This window comes from Pseudorca crassidens, chromosome 8 (assembly GCF_039906515.1).
Source record: "Pseudorca crassidens isolate mPseCra1 chromosome 8, mPseCra1.hap1, whole genome shotgun sequence".
NCBI lineage: Eukaryota > Metazoa > Chordata > Mammalia > Artiodactyla > Delphinidae > Pseudorca > Pseudorca crassidens.
Window position 1 is genome coordinate 29,979,249 of NC_090303.1, and position 25,416 is coordinate 30,004,664.

The 25,416-nt window shown below is 36.1% G+C and overlaps 1 long non-coding RNA gene across 5 annotated transcripts in view; it reads left to right on the top strand.

Moving 5' to 3' along the window:
• Positions 1 to 1,111: 1,111 nt before the first annotated feature.
• LOC137228942 (uncharacterized) overlaps positions 1,112 to 25,416 on the top strand; it is a 544,864-nt gene continuing 520,559 nt past the window's right edge. For 2 of the 5 annotated variants that reach the window (XR_010945423.1, XR_010945422.1), the window contains exon 1: positions 1,115 to 1,729. This is a non-coding gene — a long non-coding RNA (uncharacterized lncRNA). Of the gene's footprint in view, positions 1,730 to 25,416 lie in introns of all 5 variants that reach the window. The other 3 variants (XR_010945426.1, XR_010945424.1, XR_010945425.1) reach the window with 2 other exon arrangements.

The following is a 25,416-nucleotide window of genomic DNA, read 5'->3' on the forward strand; positions in this document are numbered from 1 at the left end:
TTCCAACATTTGTGTCATGTCATTGGCAAACATTGATCGTTGTATCATTTGCTTGTTGATATTTTCCTTGTGCTTTGTGTGCAAAGTACTTTTTAAATGTGTCTTGGACATTTTAATATTGTGCTATGAGACTCTTCTATCTTCTAAAACCTCTAGATAATGTTGATACTTCTAGTAGATAACAACTCTGACTTTAAGCCATACGTTCCACTCACCCATCCATCCATCTCTGGATTGTGTTTTTAATATTTTGTTTTCTATTTCCAGAGTGTGATATGCACTGGGATAGTCTGGGAACTGTCTGGTTGTCTGTCTCTTGGTTTAGTTTCCAAGTCTTTTGTCTACTTCTTAGGACAAATCCATGCATGCATATCTTGGTGGTTGGGGATGGTGTGAGGGGTCACCCGAAAAGTTTGTAAATAACTTTAAAGATTTTCTGTCTCAAGTTATTCTCTTTCTGTGATCTCCATAGTATCTTCCAATTCCCTGCAAGTCCCCTTGTAAGTTCTCCAGTTATAATGCCGGCACTTTATTTACCCTGTACTACTGCACATTTTCTTTGTCTTTCATTTAATAATAATAATTTTTAAAACATGTTTTGACCTTTTCTTCGGATGGAGTATAAGTATAGAAGTACTAGCCATTAGAGTCAACCTTTCCTTCCAGGCAATGTTGTAAAGATGATTTAGTACCAAAAGCAGACTCAATAGAGGACCCATTAATAGAGGACCCGTTATGCCATGACACAGAGCATAATAACACATGAGTTGAATCTGAATCATTTTTAGAAAGCAGTTATCATTTAATATGCAAATTATGTATGAAAAAGAAGTTCCCGTAAGACATCTGACTTGGAGCAGCAGTGAGTCATTTTAAAAACACCATTAGAGATGAAAAAATATACACCACCACATTTTTATACCATGTTGCTTAAAGAAATACAACTCAAGATTTCAGTGAATTTTAAGTTCAAGATTAGGCATGATAAATTAAACTGCATTTACAAAGAATTAATGAAAAAGAGACCAAAGCAAAATAACTTAGTCCCACAGTCATTATTTTGGCTAGATTTTTACATTATTTTGTGCTGTGTCAACAATGTTGATGACTGTAAATTATCCACAGATCCCAAGATATGAAAGGATCAAGCACACCCATTCCAGACTATCTGCGGTGCCAAAATACCGTGTAGAAATAATATCTGAGCTCAAAAAAATCCACTTTGATATTCAATATATAATCTTTCTTGATAAACCTTGTAAAGGAAACAGTTTGTATATCAAATGGTAAAAGTGGCTTGCTTTAATTAGGGGCATTATTTCACAGTGTTTTGGCAAGCTGCCTGCGATGTATGTGTGTACACAGTTATGAGATCAGGAAAAGAAAGAGAACTCTTTTGATAATTTAAATCCATTGCTCCCCCTATAAGATCACTTTCTGTGGGATCTAGGCTCTATCCAAGCCAATGTTCAATTAACACTAATATGGAAACTGGCTTCTATCGCTGCTGCAGTTCAGTCCACAGAGTGTGCAATAATAACCTAGAACAGAATTTTGGTGACCGAGGCAAAGCCAAATGCCAAGCCTGAATTATGATAGTTCTGCAGACAAGCCCTCTCACATTACCGCAAACGTTTTGTGGATGATAGCTGGAGTGTTTTCAATTATAACTCACATCATTTCATCTCCTTGAGTTATCTTCTCTGAACATCAAGTGGATATTCATATGGTATGTACATTTATGATTGTTGTGACCATCCTGTCCTTCCTTGGTAGGATAATCTCGGGTTTGTGTCTTACTTAAGGGTTTTTAGCATGCTTACTGAATTTTAAGGAATTTAAGCAATATAGTAGACACAGCATTTGGGATTTTGGTTTCTACTTAAAAGGCAGTCTGTTCCTTTGATATGTGTTACTTATGCCTTTACTTGATACTGGAAAATCTCAGAGTCAGGATCTAACTTAAAATGTATTTGAGAGACTGATGTAGTTACACTTAAATTAAATCTGATACTTAAAAGAGAATCTGCATACAGAGAAATTTGGTTCATGACTTGCTGTATGGTGAGGTAGGAGTGTGTGGGTGTGTGTGTGATCAATTTTACATAGCTAGAGAATAGTGTTATACTTAAGGTAGGTTGAGATGGCTTACTCTATACCCAGGAGTTATAATCATGTTCCCAATCAGCTATGAGGTTTTTTTTTTTTAAAAAAAAAGACAATGTTTTATTGATAAAATGTCTGCTTAAAGGGTCCAAATTTATTTCATATATATAATCTTTCATGTTAAGATAAGCATAAGTTCTGGTGGCAGTCAAGTATATATGCTTAGTTATAGCAACAGAGTTGTTCATATTTGTTTCAAGGCCGAGTGTTGGATCTTTTATAAATAGTATTTTTTGTGGTTAGCTAATATTTTGTTATAGATCTAGCCTGCTGTGTTTTTTCCACTAGAGTGCTTGTATGTTTTGCTCACTTAATCTTCATATCTTTGTCCTAAAGCTTTATAATTTTTACTCCTTTTACTCCATCTTTCCACATCTTTTGAATGATTCTGCATATCACCACTGATACCAGCATCTAAAACAGTAGACCCTTCCATCTCTATTTGAAATCTCAGTGTGCCAACCTAAGAACTAATGTAACTGTAGTAGAATTGGTGTTCAAACTGTCAAAATCATAGGTCATCAGAAACAAGTTACACAGGATTCTATCCAGATGGGTCTGTGTCAAAATATTTAGCTAGAATGTGAGGATAAAATGATTCATATTTTCCTCAGTGGTAATTTTCAAAATGATTGACTGATCGGCTAAACAATATATTAAATCAGACTTATGTATATGAGATATGCATATCAACATTTATTACATACTTTCATATTATAATATATTCATATAAATGGAAGGCAACACTATTCTAAAATATAGCTATGGAATAAAGCTGTGTGGTACACTATGGTTACAGATCTGTATACAGTAAACTACTGGATTTGATATGGTTATCAATATTGTCATAAGACAGTGATGATAACTTATGATTTCTATTAAATAGTTTTGAAGGTAAGAGTTTAATCATTTTAGATATGTGGTCATAGAGAATCCTGGTTTCTTTAAGCATCAGTTTGATGTGGTGTCAAATGCATAGCCAAACTGTAGCAGTCTTTCTAAAGCTCAAGATTTTACTGTAACTCAAAGAGTAATTAAGTCATAATATTGTTACTGTAAAATAATGAGGCATTACTTACAAACAAAACCCAATAATTGGCATGCTTCACATGCCCCTTAGTCCTTTACTTACTGCCTAAAAGTAACTGATGTAGTGAGCTGACTTTGTGGTTGTTTCAGGATTTCCAAAAGTATTATTGAAACTCTGGCTCATGTGGTATATGTCTTTTGTGAGGAGCTGAATATAAAAATCATGTGAAGCTATTGGTAAATATAGTTGTTCATATAATTAATTACTTATGCAAATAAGATTTTGTGGCAAAGCTTTTAGTTGCTATTGTACTGACGGCATACATGGTCAGTATCTTCAAGCATACCTTCATAATAACGGAGTCACACTGAGAGAAATGTTTTATATCCCAACCATGGCAATTATTGTTATTGATAATTTTCTCTGTTGATATATTCCAGACTATCTGGATAATCAGAAGTAGTTAAACTATTTTCAATGGTACGCATATGTATTTTTATTTACCTACCAACAAACCCCTGATTTTGTAATTTAGAAGAGTTCAGTTTTACATGAGATGTTTTCCTTAAGGTTGTGTGAAAATCAAAGCTTATTTTGACTTAGATTAAATGACTGTATTCTGTGTTTCTCAACACACACAACAAAACTTAATTTCCTAAAACACACTAAAAATAGAGTATGATGTTCTTATGCCCACTTCCCATTCCCCTTCACTTCTCTGTATCACAAATTTTTCCTCCGTGCCAGATGTGCTGGAAATTATCAGTCCTTGTCCCAAGCGTCTTTTTAATATTTTCACGTAGTCCTCAAGCTCTGATAAACAGTTGCTTAAAGTGAGTTTGTATGCACATGCTTACTCAGGAGTTGGAAAGACATATTAATACAAAGGAAAACCTCAGTGTTTGAGTTTTCCATTTCAGTATGATGCCAATTCCTGGATGCCTGTTTTACTTGTTAATCATAGAAGTGTGTGTTAACACAGCTCATCTCTCATTTGACTATTTTTCAGTTAATCTGTATTGTTAGCCATATTGCAGGTAAGGTGATAAAAAATATTTCCACTCTCTTTAGTGAGAATAATTACTTTTTGATGTGGTCAAATTGAATTTCTCTTCCCCAGTAAACATAAACAGGGTGACCATGATACCATATATGACATCATGAAACAATACAGCTACCTCAAGTTTGGTACTTTCTGACCACGAATGAGCAAACTATACTTACAAAAGTTGGCGCATGTGCTGAATTTTCCACAAAGGTGCATTTCATAGGCGTGTTTGTGTTGACTTGAATTACAAAAGCCTACCCCTTCCTGTCATATCCTAAGGGTTGCAAAAATTGGAGGATGGAGGTACACTCAGTTAACATTCTAATTTTTAACATTGACCATAGAGTCCTTTTTCCTGGAGAGAGGGTTAAAGAAAACAAAAGATAAGTAGAGACAATGAAACAGATGCATGTTCTTGATACGGGACATCACTAAAGTTGTTGATGAGACTGCAGGATTGAGAGCTACAAAGACTATGGAAATAGGAGTTGGGAAGATCTGATGTTACTGATGGGAAGAAAATGGTAAAGGAGTCCTACTATTACTTCAATCTAAGACATGAGCCTTGAAATGTGTACTGTTCTCTGTGTCACGTGATCTTTGATTCTCAAGGTACCATAGCTACAGTGGTTAATTTACAAATTCTAAGGCCAGACTTACTAACTCATTGACGGTGGGCATAATATGCAACTTTCTCTGTGTTGGTTTTATCATCTGTAAAACTGGGATGGAAACAATAGTACCTAATCTATAAACTTGTTTGGGAGATTAAATTAGACAAAATGTGCAGAGCCCTTAGAATAGTGTCAGGAAGTGAGGCATCACTGTGTAATTGATTGATTCTTACTTGTTAAAAGCACAAAGCTTTGGGGAAAACTTTTGTTTTGACTCCAGGTATTTTGGAATCCATGCTATGATCATGTAATGTGTCAGATAGGAGACAGCATGTTGACAATCTTTTTATAATAGATAATCATAAACTTGAAAATACCTATAGTGGGACTTCCCTGGTGGCGCAGTGATTAAGAATCTGCCTGCCAGTGCCGAGGTCACAGGTTCGATCCCTGGTCCGGGAAGATGCCACATGCCGCAGAACAACTAAGCCTGTGCACCACAACTACTGAGCCTGCGCTCTAGAGACCACGCACTGCAACTGCTGAACCCTGAACCCTGTGCGTTCTAGGGCCTGCGCTCTGCAACTACTGAAGTCGCGTGCCTAGAGCCCCGTGCTGCACAACAAGAGAAGCCACGGCAGTGAGAAACCCGCGCACCGCAACAAAGAATGGCCCCCGTTCGCCGCAACTAGAGAAAGACCGCGCACAGCAATGAAGACCCAACGCAGACCAAAAAAAAAAAAAAAAAAAAGAAAAGAAAAAAACAACCTATGGTTATTTCTGAATTTGTTTTACAAATTTCAGTTTTGAGTCATCAGCAAAATACTACTTCAGTACTATTACTACTAATCATAATAACAAAATCATAAAATCAGTGGTGCTTAGCACTGATTGCTTAGCAGTTTGGGGGAAAAATTCTGATAAAAGCCATGGGGTTTTTAGCAAAAAAGACACTGAAAATATGTAATAAATATGCCTCGTTTTTTTGTAATTTTAGAAGTCTCTTTGAACTCACTGAATTATATCCTTCTACCTTAGGCTAAGAACTCCTGAATACGAGATAATCTCATGAGATATTTGGATACATAATTACACTTGTTTGCTTCAGCCAAGTTCAACTCCTTGACAGAAATAATACCTGATTACAACTGCATTATTAGAAAATGCTTATGTAATATAGAATATGTTATTTTTAAGATGTGAAATTGTAAGATCATTGATGATGGAGTTACTCTCTGGGTATAATATCAGCTGTTTTAATGTTAAACATACAGATTTGAAAAAAGAGAAGCTACTTAGAATTTATCCATATTCTCTAAAGCCAAGCACAAGAAATAGCTTTCACACATTGATGCATCAGGCTGATGAGCCAGAACTCATGTAACCTTAGATCTAACTGTTGATTACATTCTCGGAGGCACTCCTGGCTCCAGAATGCTGCCTTAGAGACCACCATGTCTCCCCAGTGACTTGGCATATCTGAAAAAGGATAAAAGACTGGAGTAGAAAGTTGGGACAAGGAGGTGTTATTCTCTCCTACTCTCATAATGTAGCCAATAAGTTTAGATTGCTTTCACAGAATTGCAAGACTAACTGGATCCACCAGAAAAAAAAAAAAATTCTACTGGGCTCCTTCTTAGAAAAAAAAAGTAAAGAAAATCAGGAGTATCTGAGTAAATTAAGGATGAATAAATTGCCCACTTTTCGGCTAAAATACAGTTATCGCCAGTGCTTTGTAAGTTCCAGTTACTTCTCAAGTCAAAATCACCTTTCCTCAAATTGGAGACAACAAATGAGTCTGTGCCAATCATTGCTAGTTTGTATACAGTAATTATGCCTCTTACCCTAGTACTGCTTACTAATACAGGCTGAGTACACAGCGTGCATATGCAACACCACACATGAACTACTGAAGACTTTGCAGCAATAGTGAAATGCCAGGCTCCATTTCCAGGAAGCCAGAAGGGTTTTCTCATAAGTGAAGTTTTCAAACAGGCAGCAGAACACTTGGCACATGATCTTTCTGATTATAACAGGCTATATCCAAAGCTAAAAGAAAAATAATCCTGAAATTCAATGCTGATTAAGGGAGTACAACAGAGTGAGATTACCAGATAAGTTTTTACTCAATGGAATTCTATTTTCCTACCTTGGACTATTCAGTTCACCTCTTTCCTGTATTATTTAGTAATCTTCCTAGGAGACACTAAGAGAATAATCATTTATAGGAGTTTAAGAAAATAATTTATCAAATATCTAGCACTGATTATTATCCAAAATGCCAATTATATTATTTTGGCCATAAACAGTGAGCTACAAATACATGAATAGAATTCAACTTCTGTTCTCCTCGTTTGGCATTATGTGTCACATCAGGTAAATTGCCACGTCCAAGACTGAATTTCAGATGAATCATAACTGTGTCTGCAGCTAAGCTTGGGGATTGTATTATGCTGATGGGGATTGTATTATGCTGATGGATATTTCCCTTCCATGGATGGCATTCACTTAATTAGAGGGGGTGCTGTGTACGGAGTTTGCCCTCATATTCTGAGGTCAGTATTTTTTTTAAAAGTCTAAAACTTGTTGACGCCACCTTTTCTGCTTGCACTGTGATTTTAGTTGGTGCAATACCAGTCATGGTTTCAAACTTTTTAAAAAGATAACCATTGCTATACATGAAAGTTATACTTTCGGTATGTACAAGAGAGAAGAGAAGAGCAGATCTAGTTGAAGAGTTAGATACTGGACGGAGAATCCTACCTTTTCGCTCCATCTCCTTCCAAGTTCTTGAGGGGCTGAAAACAGCTAACAGATAATTATCTTCTTTTCTTACTGTAACCTAAACTGACAGAAGCAGAGGATTTTCCCCCATTCACTCACTGAAAGAGTAAAAGACTTTAACTGTTCAGACAGAATAGCTAACAAGCTGTCATTCACTTTCTCTCACATCAGTGCTGTCTCCTGGTGTTTTACCTGTAATACATTCCTAAAATTTCCTCAGCAGCTCGAGTCTAAAGCGCACACTGGAACTCACATCGAAACACAGCTTACACACCAAGTGAGCAGATTCTATGACTTACACATCAGAAAACCCTGTATGGAGGCAAGAAGGAAAGCAAACAAATTCTGTTTTCACTCATCTGCACATTATATTACCCTAACTTTTACCGTTTCCAAATAATATGCAGATGGAAAATTAGGCAACTGTTAGGGCTGTTGTGATGGCAGGCGAAAACAGTTAAGGGATTCATTTTTCTTCCAAGAAAATCATACTTTGCAAATCCGTCTGAATTAGAGCCAAAGGATTACTTTTTATCTGGCTGTAACAAACTCTCCTTCCACCCGTCTTGAATGTGAAAAGAAACCAGCTTATTGTACTAAAAAGTACCATGCCCTCCAGGGTCAGCTACAATTGCCCAGCTTTGAAACTGGCACCGCAGCTCGTGTTTTTATAGGGGATAGGTGAACCAAGGACGAGGATGTGGTTCCTGCTTTTAAACTTCCTGTGTGAGCAGTTTCTAAATGAGCCTGAGAGCTTTAAGGTTCAGGTCTTTATGGGCCTTCCTGTGGGCACACGTATTTATTGGATTTTTGAAAACAAGAAGGTCCTCTGTTCTCCAGGATGAGGAAAAGGCTCTCACAGGAAATGATAGAGGCAGTGCTATAATTTATGACACCTCTGTCTCCCCCAAGGAAGTCCTCCTGAGAGCCTAATAAGGCACTCGGATTACAATGATGAGCAAGGATAGGAGAACTGAAATAAGGTGAATCACCTTATAAGGTGTGTCAGCTCGTATTCTGGACACATAGGTCCCGGGGATAGGACTGTTCCAGGCAGGAGTAGATTCATGAAACTCACAAGTACCTCTTTCTGCCCACCTCCAACACTTAAAAAGCTGTTAGAATCATGTCGCAGTACTATATGCCTATATGTGTATGTGCACGCGCCAGCATTCATTGCTAGCTCCTGTTCACTAAATGTACACTTAGTACATTTTCCAGTATTAATGAAAGTGAGGAGTCACAGAATTTTGAAAGATGCTTTCCAAAGTCTGAATCAGATAAGGGAAACACTTAGTGGGACTTGGAAACAAATAAGAAAGATAAACGAGCCTACATTTCCATGTTGTCAGTTCGGGAGTTTGAGAACACGTCTAAAAACGGTGCTATTGCCAGGAAAGAAGCCTAGTAATAAATAGCTTTAATTGTCATGTTACATGAGAAAATGTAAAGTTAGGGTAATTATCCCTGAGGGAGTCACCTAATGAAATCCTGAGCCGTGGCATCTCCAACCAGATGATCGCTCCGTGAAGGACACAGCTATTTGACGGGTCCCTCTTACGGGGAAGTTGTAGGGATGTGGGAAACGTAAATGCTTTTTTCCTTTCTGTATAAAAGGGGTTTAAGCTACACATTTTGACTTGGCAGACAAGGTTCATGATGTTGATTTTAGATTTACTTGGGGGGAAATAATAAGAATCAGTGCATTCACCAGTGGATACAAGAATTCTTCCAGATGATTTAAAGCTATGAGAGGGCTCATAGCTTACGGCTGGAAAGAGCTTAGAGTTTTAAAAACTCATTTCCAGCATAGTCACAGCTATCAGTGCTTCTTGGTTTTTGGGGGGTTTTTTTTTTTTTTGGAAACAGGGATTGAACCCAACTTTTTTATATTTTCAAGCTTCACTAAAAGATATTGTGGAGTGTGATTAAGGAGACCTATAGAAGTTGCCAATCAGATATTCGTCTTAATGGAGATACTCAGGCTTACTTGCTTGCTTTCCAGTAACTTATCTGTAACATACACACATAAATGGACAAGTCAAGAAACAGAGTAACACCAACACCCAGAAGGACTTATAATACCTTCTTCCAGTCACTTAGACGACCTCCTCCCCCAATCCCATCTAGATTCCCAGTACTATAGATTAGTTTCGTCAGTTTAAACTTTTATATAAATGGAATCATAAGAGCCATATTTTTTTTATATTTGACATCTGTTGTGCTACATTTTGTGGGTGAGATTCTTTTATGTTGTTGCACTTAACACTAGTTAGTTTAATTTTATTATTGGAAATTATTCCGTTGAATGAATATGCCACAGTTCTTTTATCCAGTTCTACTATTGATGGATTTGGGGTTATTTTCAGTCAAGGTTAGTATGAACAATGCTGCTATACAGTTTCGTATACACAGTTTTTGGTAATCACATATATATATTTCTCTCGAGTCTCCATTAAAATTGGAAATCTAGGTAACAGGGATTATGTGTATTTAGCCTTCGTAGGCACTGCCAAACAATCTTTCAACATGGATATAAAACTTACACTCCTAACGTGGGAGAGTTCCAGTTCCTCCATATCCTTGCCAACACTTGGTAGCTTGGCTCTTTTAGCCTTTCTGATTGCTGTGCAGTATAATTCTGGGGGCTTTGTGTTTGTTTTTGTTGTTTTTTACAAGCAGGAGACCACTTTTACTGCTTGTTTAGACAGGCAGTGTGGGCGGGGCAGGAAGGGCAGGGGCCTTTCCTTGACAATAGAGGTGCCCTCGGCACATGTGCCCACGTTGCCAAGGAAAGGCATCTTCCTGTAGCAGGTGCAGAGTTGGTCCATCCAGCAGGTTGCTTCATGCTGCAGGGGTGAGTAGGGCCTGTATGAGGTAAAGGCCATTCAGTGGTTGAGCACTTAACCTAGGGAGGCCATGCCAAGGTCAGATACACACAAGAGATGCCCTGAGAAGAAGGTGAGGTTTTGGCAGGTGTGGAAGATGTTCCCAAACTGAGCATTGAATAGGACCTAGGTGATGCAAGTCGGCTCCTCCTGTTCCTTCTTCCAGGCACACAGCACCTGCCTGGACTTCACCTCCTGGAAGGTCTACCTATGCTCCAGCAGTCCCATGAGTGCAACTTCAGGGTCTGTGAGCACAGGTCCTGTTCTGTGTTGTGTTGATGATGTGGATCTCGTATTCCAGCTTGGGCATGATGGCATCACTGCCCCAGTCGTCCTGGGGCATGAAATCTTCCAGGTTACTGTTGAGGTGTTCTCCAAAGTAAAGCATGCAGAGGCCATCCCATTCCATCAGACCAGGAAGTCCAACAGGCTTCCCTGTGGAAGGATCCTGTCTTTTCCAGGTGGGTGATATGGTCCCACTGGACTAAGCCCTTTTGATTGAGTTTTCTGCAATACTGTGCTGGTTGGTGAAAAAAGCTGGACTTGTGCACTTGGAGGATAACCTCATTGAAGGGTTGACCAATCAAGACCCACCATATGATACATCTCCATGTCTACGAAGCTGAAGGGACTGTTGGTGATGAGGGACAGCTGTTTCCCATGGGCCACCAGGTGGCTCAGGATAGCAATATTTACTTCACTTTTGGGATGTACTTCTCTAGGTCCCCACTCAATCCGCTGGTATATGAGGTCATGTCTTGTGTGGCATCTTGAATGACCTCCATCGCATCCTTGTATTGGTACACTTGGTCAAACTCCAGATCATGAGCCAGGAAGTGGTCTACCATGCAGAACAGTGACCTCTCTGGCAGTAGAAGATGTCCATGAAATGTATGATGGAGGGAACTTCGCTGTCCACCTGGTACAGGGGGTATGCTGGGTGCCCCCAAACAGGTGGATCACTTCCTCTTCCTGCAGAGTTGGAGGACCCTCGAGGCATTCCCCAGTTGCATATAATGGAAGGCATCATTCTTCATCTGAATACTCTTCTGAATGTCATAGTGGAGTCCCCAAAGGCAAACTAGAGGTTGTAGTCATACTTCTGAATCCCTTCTGAGCATTTGTACTGCTCAATCAGGATGTCATGTGCAGCACTGTAGATCGCTAGGTGCAATGCAGCTGTGTTCTGGGCCAGCATCTCTTCATAGTGAGAGCTATAGACCTTGACATCACTCATGTTCATCTCATTACTGGCATAGACAGCTGCCAGGTTCAGGGACTGCTGACCTTGCCGGGCGAGGGGGGTGCAGGAGGCCCTGCACCAGTTTCCATATGTCCTGATAATAGCCTCCAGGTGTGCTCTGAGCTTGTCTCCTTGAGTGGTGGCAAAGCATGCACTACCCCGATCCCAAAGCCAAGAAAAGTGCCTCCCTGTTTCCTGTCAAGACACCTCCAATCTGCTGTTACAGTACCCTAGTATTTCCCATTAGCTCATGAGTAAACCCTGGATGCTTCCAGTGACTCCTGATAGCAATGCTATCACCATTTCTGATGCCTCCAGGTCACCTGCTACCATAGTCGGTGCCTCCTAAAAGGGAAAGAATTTTTTTTCCTCAGGAAGACATTGGGTAACAAAATAATTATTTTTTGTTTCAATTATTATTTTTTTCTTTTTTAAAATTGAGATATCCTTGACATATAACAATGTTAGTTTCAAGTATACAACTTAATGATTTGACGTGTATACTATCCTATGAAAAGATCAGCACAGTAAGTATAGTTAGCATCCATAACATACAGTTAACCCCCCTGACCTATTTTGCCCCCCCCAACTCCCTTACCCTCTGGTAACCACTACTTTGTTCTCTGTATCTATGAATTTGTTTTTGTTTTATTTTATTTATTAGTTGGTTTTATTGTTGCTGTTGTTTTAGATTCCACATATGAGTAAAATCATGCAGTATTTATTTGTCTTTCTCTAGCTGACTTATTTCACCTAACATACTATCTTCAAGGTCCCTCCATGATGTCACAAACAGCAGGATTTCATTTTTTTATGGCGGAGTAGTAGTCCATTGTGTTTGTGTGTGTGTGTGTATATATATATATATGTATATGTACGTGTATATACAGTATGTATGTGTGTGTATACACATATAAAATGTCACATCTTCTTTGTCCATTCAACCATCAATGTACTTAGGTTGTTTCCATATATTGGCTATTGCAAATAATGCTGTAATGAACACAGGGGTGCATTTATCTTTTTGAATTAGTGTTTTTGTCTTCTTCAGATAAATAGAAATGGAATAGCTAGGTCGTACGGTGGTTTTGTTCTTAAATTTTTTTAAGATTCTACATACTGTTTTCCACTCTGGCTGCGTCAATTTACATTCCCATTAACAGTGCACATCTTCTACATTCTCACCAGTATATATTATCTCTTGTCCTTTTGATGGTAGCCATTCTAACAGATGTGAGGTGATACCTCATTGTGATTTTGGTTTGCATTTCCTTGATTAGCAGTATTGAGTACCTTTTACCTACCTGTTGGCCATTTGTATGTTTTCTTTGGAAAAATGTCTATTCAGATCCTCTACCCATTTTAAAATCAGATTGTTGGATTTTTAATATTGAGTTTTATTAGTTTATTATTTATTTTGTATATTAACCTCTTAATAGATGCATGACTTGCAAATATTTTCTCCCATTTAGTAGGTTGCATTTCCATTTTGATGATGGTTTCCTTTGCTGTACAGAGGCTTTTTACTTTGATATAGTCCCACTTATTTATTTTTGATTTTGTTACCCTTGCCTTTGGAGTCAGATCCACAAAAGCCTTCTAATACCAATGTCAGTGAGGTTACCAAGTACATTTTCTTCCAGGAATTTTATGGTTTCAGGTCTTACATTCAAGTCTTTAATCTAGTTTAATTTTTGCACATGGCATAAGATAGTGGTCAAATTTTATTCTTTTGCATGTGGCTGTCCAGTTTTCCCAGAACCATTTATTGAAAACTTTCTCCATTGTATATTCTTGGCTTTTCATCATAAATTTATTATCCATGTATGTGTGGGTTTATGTATGGTCTCGAGATTGTGTTCCATTCATCTATGTGTCTTTTTTCATGCCAGTATCACACTGTTTTAATTATTTTTTGTTGGTTTTGTTTTGTGTTTTTCTTTGTTTTATTTTAAATAGCCCACATTCCTTGTACCAACTTTAGAAGCTACAACAAAATATTAACAAGTCAATGATTTTTATTTTCGTAATTTTGCTTACATATGTATTTTATGATACCTTCCTCAAATAGAACCATACTATTCATATTGTTCTATAATATTTTTTACTTAACGTAGCATCACAGTGCTTTAATTAATGTAACTTTGTAGTATAGTTTGACATCAGAGAGCATGATATTTCTAGCTTTATTGTTCTCTCTCAAGATTACTTAGGCTATTTATTTTTTTGTTTTTATGTGTGTGTGTGTGTGTGGCTGTATACAAATATTAGAATTATATACTTGCGTTGTGTGAAATGTGCCATTGACACCATGCATATTTACGGATTGCATTGAATCTATAGATGGCCTTGGGTAGTATGAACGTTTTAACAGTATTAATCTTTCCATCCCATGAGCATGAAATTTCTTTGCATTTATTTGTGTCATCTTCAATTTCTTTCATAGTGTTTTACGGTTTCAGTGTCCAGGTCTTTCACCTCTTTGGTTAAATTTTGCTAAGTTATTTTATTCTTTATGATGTATTTGTATATGGGATTGTCTTCTCAATTATTCTTTCTGATAGTTCAACATTAATGTATAGAAATGCCATAGATTTCTGTATATTGACTTTGTATCCTGTGACTTTACTGAATTCGTTTATTAGTTGTAACAATTTTTTGGTGGAGTCTTCAGGGTTTTCTGTACATAGTATCATGATATAAAAAAGTAACAGTAACAAAGATATTGACCTAAAAAAAAAGATATTGGCCTGTAATTTTCTTTTCTTATAGTATCCTTGTCTTGTTTTTGTATCAGGGTTATGCTGGCCTTGTAAAATGAGTTTGGAAGTTTTTCCTTGTCTTCTATTTTTTGGAAGAGTTTGAGAAGGGTTGGTATTAATTCTCTTTTAAAGTTTTGGTAGAATTGACCAGTGAAGTCATTTGTTCCTGGACTATTGTTTGTTGGGAGGAAAAATTGTCATTTTAAATTTTGGTTTTTGTTTTGTTGTTTCTTTTTCCTCCAGTAAATTTTCTCCAAAGCACTGAGACACAAGTCACTGGAGATCAGCTGAACAAATATATTGCCTTTATGCTTTTAGCAAAGGGAACTGTCTTTTTTAAAGCTTTCATTATCAATAGTGTTTCTGTCTTCCCATGAATTATCATATGTCCTGGTGAGCTTTGTAGAGTGCTCATAAATAAGCTCCTGGAAGACGCCTATAAACATATCTAGACATATGGAATCTTAGTGGCAAAATAGCTTACGATAAAAGAGGGAGAGTCGCACATTCTCACTGTCCCCATCTTAAGTACACACATACAAGTGTAATATATTTGTACATAAAACATTGTTCTGACTTTCTAAAGAATAGAAGAGAAAAAGAAATTATTTAGGGCTATATGTGAATGCATCCACAAATTCCTACCAGGTTTTGTAACACCAGACTATCAGTTTTCTCATAATAAAAGCTGTTCTATCTCTTGCAAAGTTCTTTCAAAGTTCAAATGAAATAACAACCATAAACCTCATTGCTTACCATGGAGGGGGAATATAAAATACAGAAAACTCAGCAGTAAAATTATGTCTCTACAATTCATGCTGACAGCATGAACCAAGTTATGCAAATCATTGTTCACTTACAATGACTTTACACCTCTATTTATTTAGCACATATTACATCACCACAAAAGGCTGGAGCCTGAGCATTAAGTCTTTAACCAAGAGAAAAAGGGTCAAGAACAAAAATCTGTGTCGTGCCAGTGTTTCCACTGATTGGGTGACATTAATTCATTCATGCATTCAACAAGATAGCTTTTGAGCACAATATGTTAAGGCATTATTTTTAAACACTTGCTAATTAACCTCTCTGAACTGCAGATTCTTCCTCCATATAGTGAGAGAAAGGGAACTGGTCTGGTCCAGAAGTGTGCTATCTATTAAGTTCTAAATTCTTTGATAAGAAATAGGCAACTGGGAGAACATACACTCAAACCAAGCCAACTCTAGAGGGAACACATATTTAGAAGGCACTAAAAAGAAGCATGTGATATGAATGGCATTCCAAAGATAATAGCTTTTACTGAGAACGATATTTTAGACATTTACATGATTTCTTATTAAATGTGGAAATTCATGCATCCCACACATCTGCAATTCCTGACTTTTCTTCATATATAATTGGAGACAATAATACAATATTTGATGGCCTAAACTTCCTGGAGGATTATAAAAAAGATTCTTTGTTTTCCATAGATACTCAATCTGTAAGCCACTTAGCACCCCACTAGGGTGATGCACGTGGACTCCTCAATTTGGCAGCTATCTTATTATACCTATTTTGATTTTCTTTTAAAGCAGTTTGTCAGGATTGGGTATAAATTATGACAAATGTTATATGGATCTGTTCCTTCAGGTTGTGTCCTCATGTAGAATTTAACCAATCAGCTGTGCCTCCCCTCAGTAGTGGTTATCTTTGATGACTTAATACAGTTGGGCTTTAGCTTCACAAGATGTATGTCTCTCAAAACTATCATGTAAATGACTAAAGAAATCCTGTTTTGAGATACCACAGGGTTATTATGTACCACATGGACTATTTCAAAGGATGGCTTATATCATTCTCTCCATAGATTGTCCACAGGGGAAATATGCAGGTTGTATAATAGTGCTTTCCGCCCTTCTTTCACCCTGGGACTTAACCAGATCCATGTGTTTAGTGAGATCTGTAAGAAGAAACAGGCTCACACTATTTCATGCCTATAGGGGATAGAACCTAGTTTAAAATATATTTATTAGGACAGGAACATCCACTAGTTACCAATTAAAAGAATCCGGGCAGAAAGTGTGATTAAATGGGAAATTCGGGGTGTTTGCCAAAGCTAAATAGCATTTTGGGGGATAATATTTTGCATCTGCATGGGAATATGTTATTTTCAAAATATTTTGTAAATGCTATCTCAAGTAATTGCTAACATTCAATTTTATAGATAATTAGAGAATATATAATAATAAAAATAATAAAACAACAACAGGTGGACTTTCTATGTGCCGCTCTATTTTGTGTGTATTATAAATCATAATTTATTTAATCCTCTCTATTACTCTGTCAGGTATAATTTATATCTCTATTTTATACCTAAATAAAAAGAAGCAAAGAGATTAAATAACTTGTCCAAGGAAACAAATTTAGGAAATTGCGGGGCCAGGCATTCTGCTAATGTCACATCAATGACAGTTCAACTAGGCTAATGTCCTTTAGCTCTTTCGACAAACATGTTAATTCGAATAAGTCTAAGATTAAAAAAGAAAGACAGGGACTCCCCTGGTGGCGCAGTGGTTAAGACTCCGTGCTCCCAATGCAGGGGCCCCGGGTTCTATCCCTGGTCAGGGAACTAGATCCCACATGCCTGCTGCAACTAAGAGTTCACATGCCACAACTAAGGAGCCCATGAGCTGCAACTAGGGAGCCTGCCTGTTGCAAGTAAGACCCGGTGCAACCAAAGGAAAAACAAAACAAAACAATTCAGCAATCTTGAGCTATCAATTAAAGTGAAAAATAAATGAGCAGTATATTGGTTTAATGTGTTTTTTATCCCTAGTAATGATCACTTTAATTACACTTATTAAAATGTCCATAAGTGTTTTGAGTTTTTGATAGTCACTGAAAACACCTGATAGAGATTTAAGACTATACACTATAGAATTAACTAAGACTAGTTAATTCTATAGTGTAATTAACTAGAAAGTAGCTGAGTGGACAAGGACCATATTTCCCTTATGTCTGCCTCAGGCCATCGTACTGGTTCTCACAAATAAAATGTGACCCAAGGTGATAGAAAAGAAGTTAGATTTTCTCTAGGCTTTCTTCTGCCATCTGCCTGTTTGAACATAATGACCAGGGCAATTGTGGAAACCTTTTGAGGATGCAGTAGGAGTCTGCAATATCCATTTTGAATTTCCATGCATGTAATGTTTTAGGATTATAACTTTGGGCATTGTTTATTTAACAATTTCCTTACCTTATATGAATGCCTATTCAATGAGTTACAATTTTAAAAGCAAAAAAATAAACAAAAAAATTATATAATTTTATATGTATTTTTGTATGGCAATATTGGGGAAATGAGTTTGTAGTTTCTTACCATTCTGAACTTCTGAGATTTTCCTCATTTTCCCACCAGCCCAGAGATGCAATTAAAGAGAAATTTTGGGGGTGGGGAAAGATCCATGGATCCTTCTGTTTACTTCTAAAAAAGAAAATGAGAAACATAATTTCAAATTAGCAGATAAGCATAAAAAAATAAAATTCAAATAAATGACAAAATAAGTATAAAACAACCAGAAAAAATCAAAGAATAAATTCTAATATTTCACTTATTGCAAGAAATTTAAATGTCTAAAAAAGACTTATGTATCTAGCAATTTGGAACACTGTATATCCAGAAAAAACTTTCCCAATAAAGTATTTAAGGAAATACTAACTGTGGAGAATTCTTGACAAATGGCTTAATCTTTTTAAATTTTCACATCAAAACTAAAATTATTTAGCAAAAACAAAACTCATGGACAATATTTACAATAAAACTAGGCAGCAAGTTATTCCTATGGATCCCCAAATACAAGTAGGTTTAATTTTTAGGAAGACCAAAAGCCTGCATGGCACTCATATCTGTGAGGCAGAAAACAAAGAAGCTACAAGGTACCTGCCATGCCTGAAAGTGATAGATGTCACCCTGGGCCAACTTGAAAACAACAGCTGAAATGAGGAGGAGATTTGCTTTGTTGGTGAGCACAATGACTGCACAGTAACCACTAAAAAGCTAGGTGTTTCTAGCCATTAAAAACTCCCCGGACTGACTAGCCAGGGCTCCCTGCCAGGCCAAAGCTACACACAGAGGAGAAACTGCTGAGTGCAATCAAAATTAAGCAAGGTATGGACAGCGACAGAAAAAAAGAAAATGACCAGATAAAGTGGCATTGAGTTAAGAGACCCATAAAATTTCAGAAAGCATGACAGTATTTTTTTTAACACTCTTAGAAAATAAGAGCACTTTTAAGTTAGAAAAGTCTCTGAACCATGCCTCCTCTTAAAACATCAGAAAAACTATTTTCCATAAAAATAAGTAACAGATCATTGTCAAGGTCAAATTCCATACATTTATTATAAGACAAAAAGGTAATAAGGTGAAGAATAACATCCCCACAGAAAATGAAAAGTTTAAGATGAGTTTTAAACCACCTTATATCATTTGGAAATGAAAGAGCAACATAAATGAGAATTAGAGTAAAGCAGAAATATGGTGATACAACTCAAGAAATAACTAAAAGAAAAGAAAAATTACTTAATAAATGGCATCTTAATTAGAAGAAACACAAGTAAATAAATAGAAAATGACTTGTGAAATTTACATTAAGAGGACAATTATAAAAACCAAAAAGAACAATAAAAGGATTCAATAAAAAGTGTTCGTTATTGAAGATAGGCAAGGAAGATAAAAAAAGAGACACAATAGAACTTTCTGAACAAATCCAAAGCATGGAAAAAGAACAAATAGAAAAGAAAAAATGATAGCTTAAGAAATATTTCCTGTCATTAAAAAAATGGAAATTTGTACTGATGCCTGCTGGGTACCTATGAATTTTGATCCAGAATGATCAAACCCAGGAAATATTCTATTAAAATTTTTGGACTTAATAAAATTATTATAAACAAAAACTCATTTGGGTATCAAGACAAAAAAGGTACATGAACTAGAAAATTAGATTATCATTAGACTTTGAACAGCAGTGCTTTTTGTAAGAAAAATAGAGTAACATATTCAATATACTCAAGAAAATTTTTTAAATGTGAGTCAGTGTAAAATCCAGCAGAACTGACTTCCAGTATGAAGACATAAAGTTTTCTCAACACGGAAGAACTCAGGAAATTTTGTTCCCTTGATCCTTCTAGAGAAATCTACTGGAGAATGATCTTCAGACAACCAAAATGGCTATAAAGGCATCGACATGAGGAGGATGGAGAACATTAAACAGAATTACTTATAGACTTAAAATTGAAGAAGGGTTAAACATGAAATAGAACAGTATGTAATGACCATATGCTCAGGTATTATAGGTATAAAGCAATTATTAAAACTGGAGGAGGGCGTCCCTGGTGGTGCAGTGGTTGAGAGTCCGCCTGCCGATGCGGGGGACGCGGGGTTCGTGCTCTGGTCCGGGAAGATCCCACATGCCGCGGAGCGGCTGGGCCCGTGAGCCATGGCCGCTGAGCCTGCGCGTCCGGAGCCTGTGCTCCGCAACGGGAGAGGCCACAGCAGTGAGAGGCCCGCGTACCGCAAAAAACAAACAAGCAAAAAACTGGGGGAATTTGGGAAAGCATATGTAAAATGTTAAACTGTTCTCAGTAATTGTGTATATACTAAAAGTGTTAATATCATTCTTCTGATAATATGTGTATAAAGTGGGAAAAATTAAGTAATGCTATGGACTATATACATTTTACTATGTCATGTTCCCTAGAGAATTTGAATTCTCAGTGTAAAAGAAAGCAGTTATGAATGTAATATAGAACATGATATAGAAAAAGTCTGGTGGTCCTAAATTTGAATGGAAGTATCAGTAAGACCTCACGAAGCATAATGTCTCTTAAAAGTGCCTGTCTATCTTTATCTATTTATCATCTATCGTCAACATATATTCTTAGCTCAGTCCACTGAGGAGGCCTGAAAAGAATGGCCAACCTAGTACCAGTGAGAGTCCTTACTACACAGATACGGGTCTTAATTACTTTTTCTATTAAATAAAAGGAGTGCCTTTTAGACAAGTGACCAGTTCCAATTCTGGAGCAGAAAATGTCCAGGGAAAGCTTGGAACATGGTGTCACATAGGATAGTGACAAAGGTATCAAAGACACATCAAAAGGTCACATCAAAAGGATCAGGAGCTAATTTAAAAGGAATGCTCTTGCCAAAGATGGGACAATTTGAGCTTTGAAAATGATAATTACAACTGATGGTAACTAGTCATACATGTTGAGATAAATATATATTGAGGTTCTTCTTAGGTAAATTCAATTATTCAAATATTCTTTAATTTTTTTTATTATTCTAGAAAAATGATATCATGGAATTTGGATCTTAACTGTTGAAATGTTTAATATTGAAAGAAAGATACATTTTATATTTTTTTAAGCTTGGGAATAAAATTGAGAAATCATACAGGAAGAGATACTAGGATGACTCCACAGTTGCTGCCAGACTCCTCCAAATGATGACATTTGGGGTGGTTCATGAGGTTCCTTTTAAATGTCATCTTTGTGGAGATGTCCCTGATACTCTGCAGTAAGAGTTTGATCTTTCCTCCTCTAATCTTGTAACACTACCTATATTTCTCATGATGATTTCATATTATAGATATTTATAGACATATTTTCTATATATCCGTAAGAAATAATTTATTTGAGAAACAGATTCATGTCTCCTTTATCTTCATATCCTTTGTCCAGGGTCCTGTAAATAACAAAGAAGAAAAAATCAATATTTGTCTTTTTAAGAAATCTAGGTATCAGTCCTATCAATAATAATTTAAATACTTTGAAATTTGATCAGTTTAATTTCCTGTGTGCCTAGGGAATACATGTGGATAGCCTGATGTAACCGGTTGTAATATGCCAATTGTTCTGAACTAAAGACTAGAAATGATTTACATCATTGTGCAAATTAAGTAAAACAACATCAGAAGAATAAAGTGACAAAAACAAAGTGACTTCAAGAAATTAACCCTGAATAATTTACTAAACATGAAAGGGTTTATGAGTCAGTTATGGCACACAAAAGAAAGGGGCACAAAACGTACAGGTCATTGCTAAGCAAGGAGTTTTAAATGTTTAAAGACACCTTGTTTAAATGAAGGGATAAACTAAAGAGTTTTTTGGCACCAGGAAGAGGCTTGGAACTTCTGTTTTGCCTTGTGCTCTACGGGAAGAAAAGTTTTTCTTTCTCGCTGGATCTCTTGCATGATAACTAGGCCATAGCAAAAGGAGAGAGGGTAGGTAGAAAAAAGCAGGGATTGGAGGGCTGACCTCAGGTTACTTTAATAGTCAGAGTTAGAGAGAAACAGAGGAAGCCACCAGAAACTGAGATGGAGTGACAGGAGGAGTGTGGGGAGATCCAGGAGAGGCCATGCCCTGGAAGCAGAGGGCTGCTTCAAGCGTGAGAAGATGCAAAGATTTTCAAAGGTTCCAAATGGGTCAAGGGCATCTAGGACTAGTAACTAACTGTCAGTTTTAGTAAGGAAGAGTGTGTTGGTGATCTTGTAGATAATGAATTTTGGTGAAACTGTAGGGCAGAGGCCAAATTGGATATAGTTCAGAAGAAAATGAGAGGAAGAAAATTGAAGGCGTGTACCTGTAGCACTTGCTGGAGAAGAATGTGAGGACAAAGGAGGCATTTTGGGGTTTGTTTTCAAGAGAAAGAGGGAGAGAGGGAGAGAAAACCTTTCAGTAAGAAATAGAAATTTCATTTTTTCAAGTGTGATTTTTGTATTTGTTTTAAAATGTGAACAATTACCCCGAAGACAGTATGGAGAAATCTTGGTTTTGAGATTATTAAGTTACTGACTCAGAGTATGATAATTAGAGGTCTGTTAATATATAAATTAATTATCTTAATAACTGACATCTTGCTACTTTCTTTAAAAAAAGAATTTTTTTAAAGAAAATTTTAATTTTTAATTAAATTTTTAATAAAAATTTAATTTTTAATTTTAATTTTTAATTTAATTAAAAATTTTAATTTTTAATAAGATGAATGGCCATTAATGGAAAAGTCACACTTGCATACAATCTGATTTTTTAATAAAGTGCTTGGTTTCTGCGGCTTCATGTGTTTAAAAACATTCACTGAGAGTTTCTTTAAATTTTCTTAAGGGTATTTTTTTCTCTGAGTCACTGAACTATAATCTCCTTCCCTCAAGCTATGTTAGATGAGACTACATAATAAAATGTGCTGACACATATGAGTTCACTCAAAGACATGTACCATTTCCTGTTCCTTATGAATATCATATGCCAAATAACTATTCTGCTCGCCTCCAAACTGTATATACAGAGCAGGTCTGTTCCACTAACAACCTAAGAAAAGTAGTAATTAATTATAACATCATTCTTATTGTGCCAAAGGTTTATTACTACCACCTACAACCCTAAATGAAGTAATTATATACATATGTAATTTCAGTCATCATTCTTTAAATGCAATACGCTCTTCGAATGCTTGTGTGTTCTGGATTATTCACATTTCATTAAAGCGTCCAAGTCTTGCCAAAGCCTTCAACTCTTAGGAACCCCCTGGGGGATTAAAAATGGGATGAAACCAGTAAACTCCCAGTGTTTTTCTATACTTAAAACTACATTTTCTGCCAGGGTCTGGACTATTTAATTATCATTGTTGAGCCATGAATCTACCTGAAACATTCTGCCTATAACTTCAATGAACAATGGAATTAACCAGCCTTTCTAATGTTATTTTCTAGAAGAGTGCAAATAATTATTTTATCAAAAGGTGTTATTAATGAAAAGATACAAGCGTATCAAAACCTGTGCTGCTATGAAGACTAACACGGATCTTTGTTACATATTTAAATCTAAACCTCAAATGCCTATGTTCCCACACCATGCCCTGCTACCATTTCTCTATGGATAATACAAGGGTGGAAAGACAAGTATACACCATGATGATCTTGATGGATTGACTGCCTATCACGATCCAATTGATAACATAGAGACAGAGAGAAGAAAAAGACAGGTATCATGACAACCCTAACGAGAGGCTTCTTGCCTGGCCTGCACGTACTTAGAGGCACATTCAGACCAAGAAAGGTATTAGTTAAACAGATTCTCAGAGTAGCAGAGCTCAGTGAGTGTCATTAAATTGAGGTTTTTAAGAACCAAGGATCCTGGGACCACTCTGTTGCTTTATTGCTCTTCCAGGCTGTATGCATTTGTAGGGTGAATACAGGAAGCATTAGACTTAACAAAAATTAAAGGGTAGTTTAGTGACAGTGTTAGGCTGATAGAGCTGATACAAGATGTCACAACAATTGTAATTAAAAAGGAAACTCTATCCTATGGTCTAAGATATCCTATAAAGAAAAGAGGATGTGTTTAATTTTTTTTTAATTTATATAATTCCAAAGTTGTAGGATGGTTTCAAGCATATTGCAAAGACTCTACTATCTAATTACTATATTCTTTACTTTTTATCATTTTGTAGTAATTGCTTTCTCTCTTGCTATCTATGATATTTTTCTTAACCATTTGAAAGCAATAGAAATCATATTTTGTACCCTTCAATGCTTTAGTACCTATTTCCAAGGAACAAAGATGTAATCTTTTATAAACAGAGTGAAGTTGCCAAAATTACATAAATTAATATTGGTACTCTTAGCTAATTAATAGTCCATATCTAAACTTCATTCATTGTCTAATGTCTATATGGCTTTTTTCCCTCAGTAAAAATTGAATAAGTGATCACGCATTGTATTTAGCAGAAATGTCTCTTTATTTTCCTTTAGTCCTCAGTTTTTCTTTGTCTCTCATGATTCTGAAAGAGCACAGGGCATTACATTTGTAAAATATCCCTCAGTTTAGATTGGCTACTTCTTCACGATCAGGTTCATTTTGTATATTTCTAGCACTACAGTAATAGTGATTTTGTGCCCTTCTCAGTGCATTGCAGCAGTAAGCACATAATATCAATTTGCACCATTAATGGTAATACGAATTTTCATTACGTCATTAAAATGGAATCCACCATGTTATTACACAATAAGGTTACTGTTTTTCTTTTTGCAATTAATGTTTGTGGTGAGCTGCTTGGATGCTGTGTCATATTTTTTCATTGAACATGAATCCATCTGTTTTATCATCTACTGATGATTCATATCTGAATCTATTATTGCTATCATTATTGTGAAATAGTGTTTTCTTCTCCCCCAAGAACTTACATATTTTTATTTCTTTAAATATAAAAAGTGAATTAATAAACATTCTCACGAAAATCGGGAGTAGCTAGAAACATTTTATTTACCCTTTATTTATTATAGTTATGAAATATTTTTACCAGCCTACTAAGAGGTAATGCAGGCATAAATGACCTACCAGAAAAGTCGAGAGATAATATCATCACTGCTTCTGGTCCATTGTGTGTAGCATAAAAAAAAAGATAACAAGGTAAACAATTTGCGAATTCTTTTAATGTAATGGTATGAAAATAGCTAGATACAATTGAAATGTAGATAAATCAATGGCTGATTGATTTATGCCCACAATAATAATGACTAGTTTTTAAAACAATGAATACCCATAATAATAAAACAAGTAATTTCATATAGGTGAGAAAATAAGTTAACAGTCCCAACCATGTATGTATTACTTTAAAAAGAATAAAATTACAAAACTTGACCAATAGATAAGGAATTATTTGAAAAACAAAGAGGTATATGTATATTTTGGAAACAAAGAGGTATATGTATATTTATGTGAAAGAATAGCTACAATTTTTAAAAGAATGATGTGGCTCTTGCTACCAAACATTATAATATAATAAAAATTAGAATAGTGTGGTGCTTGCATAAAAGTAGACAAAGGGAAAATGTAGATATC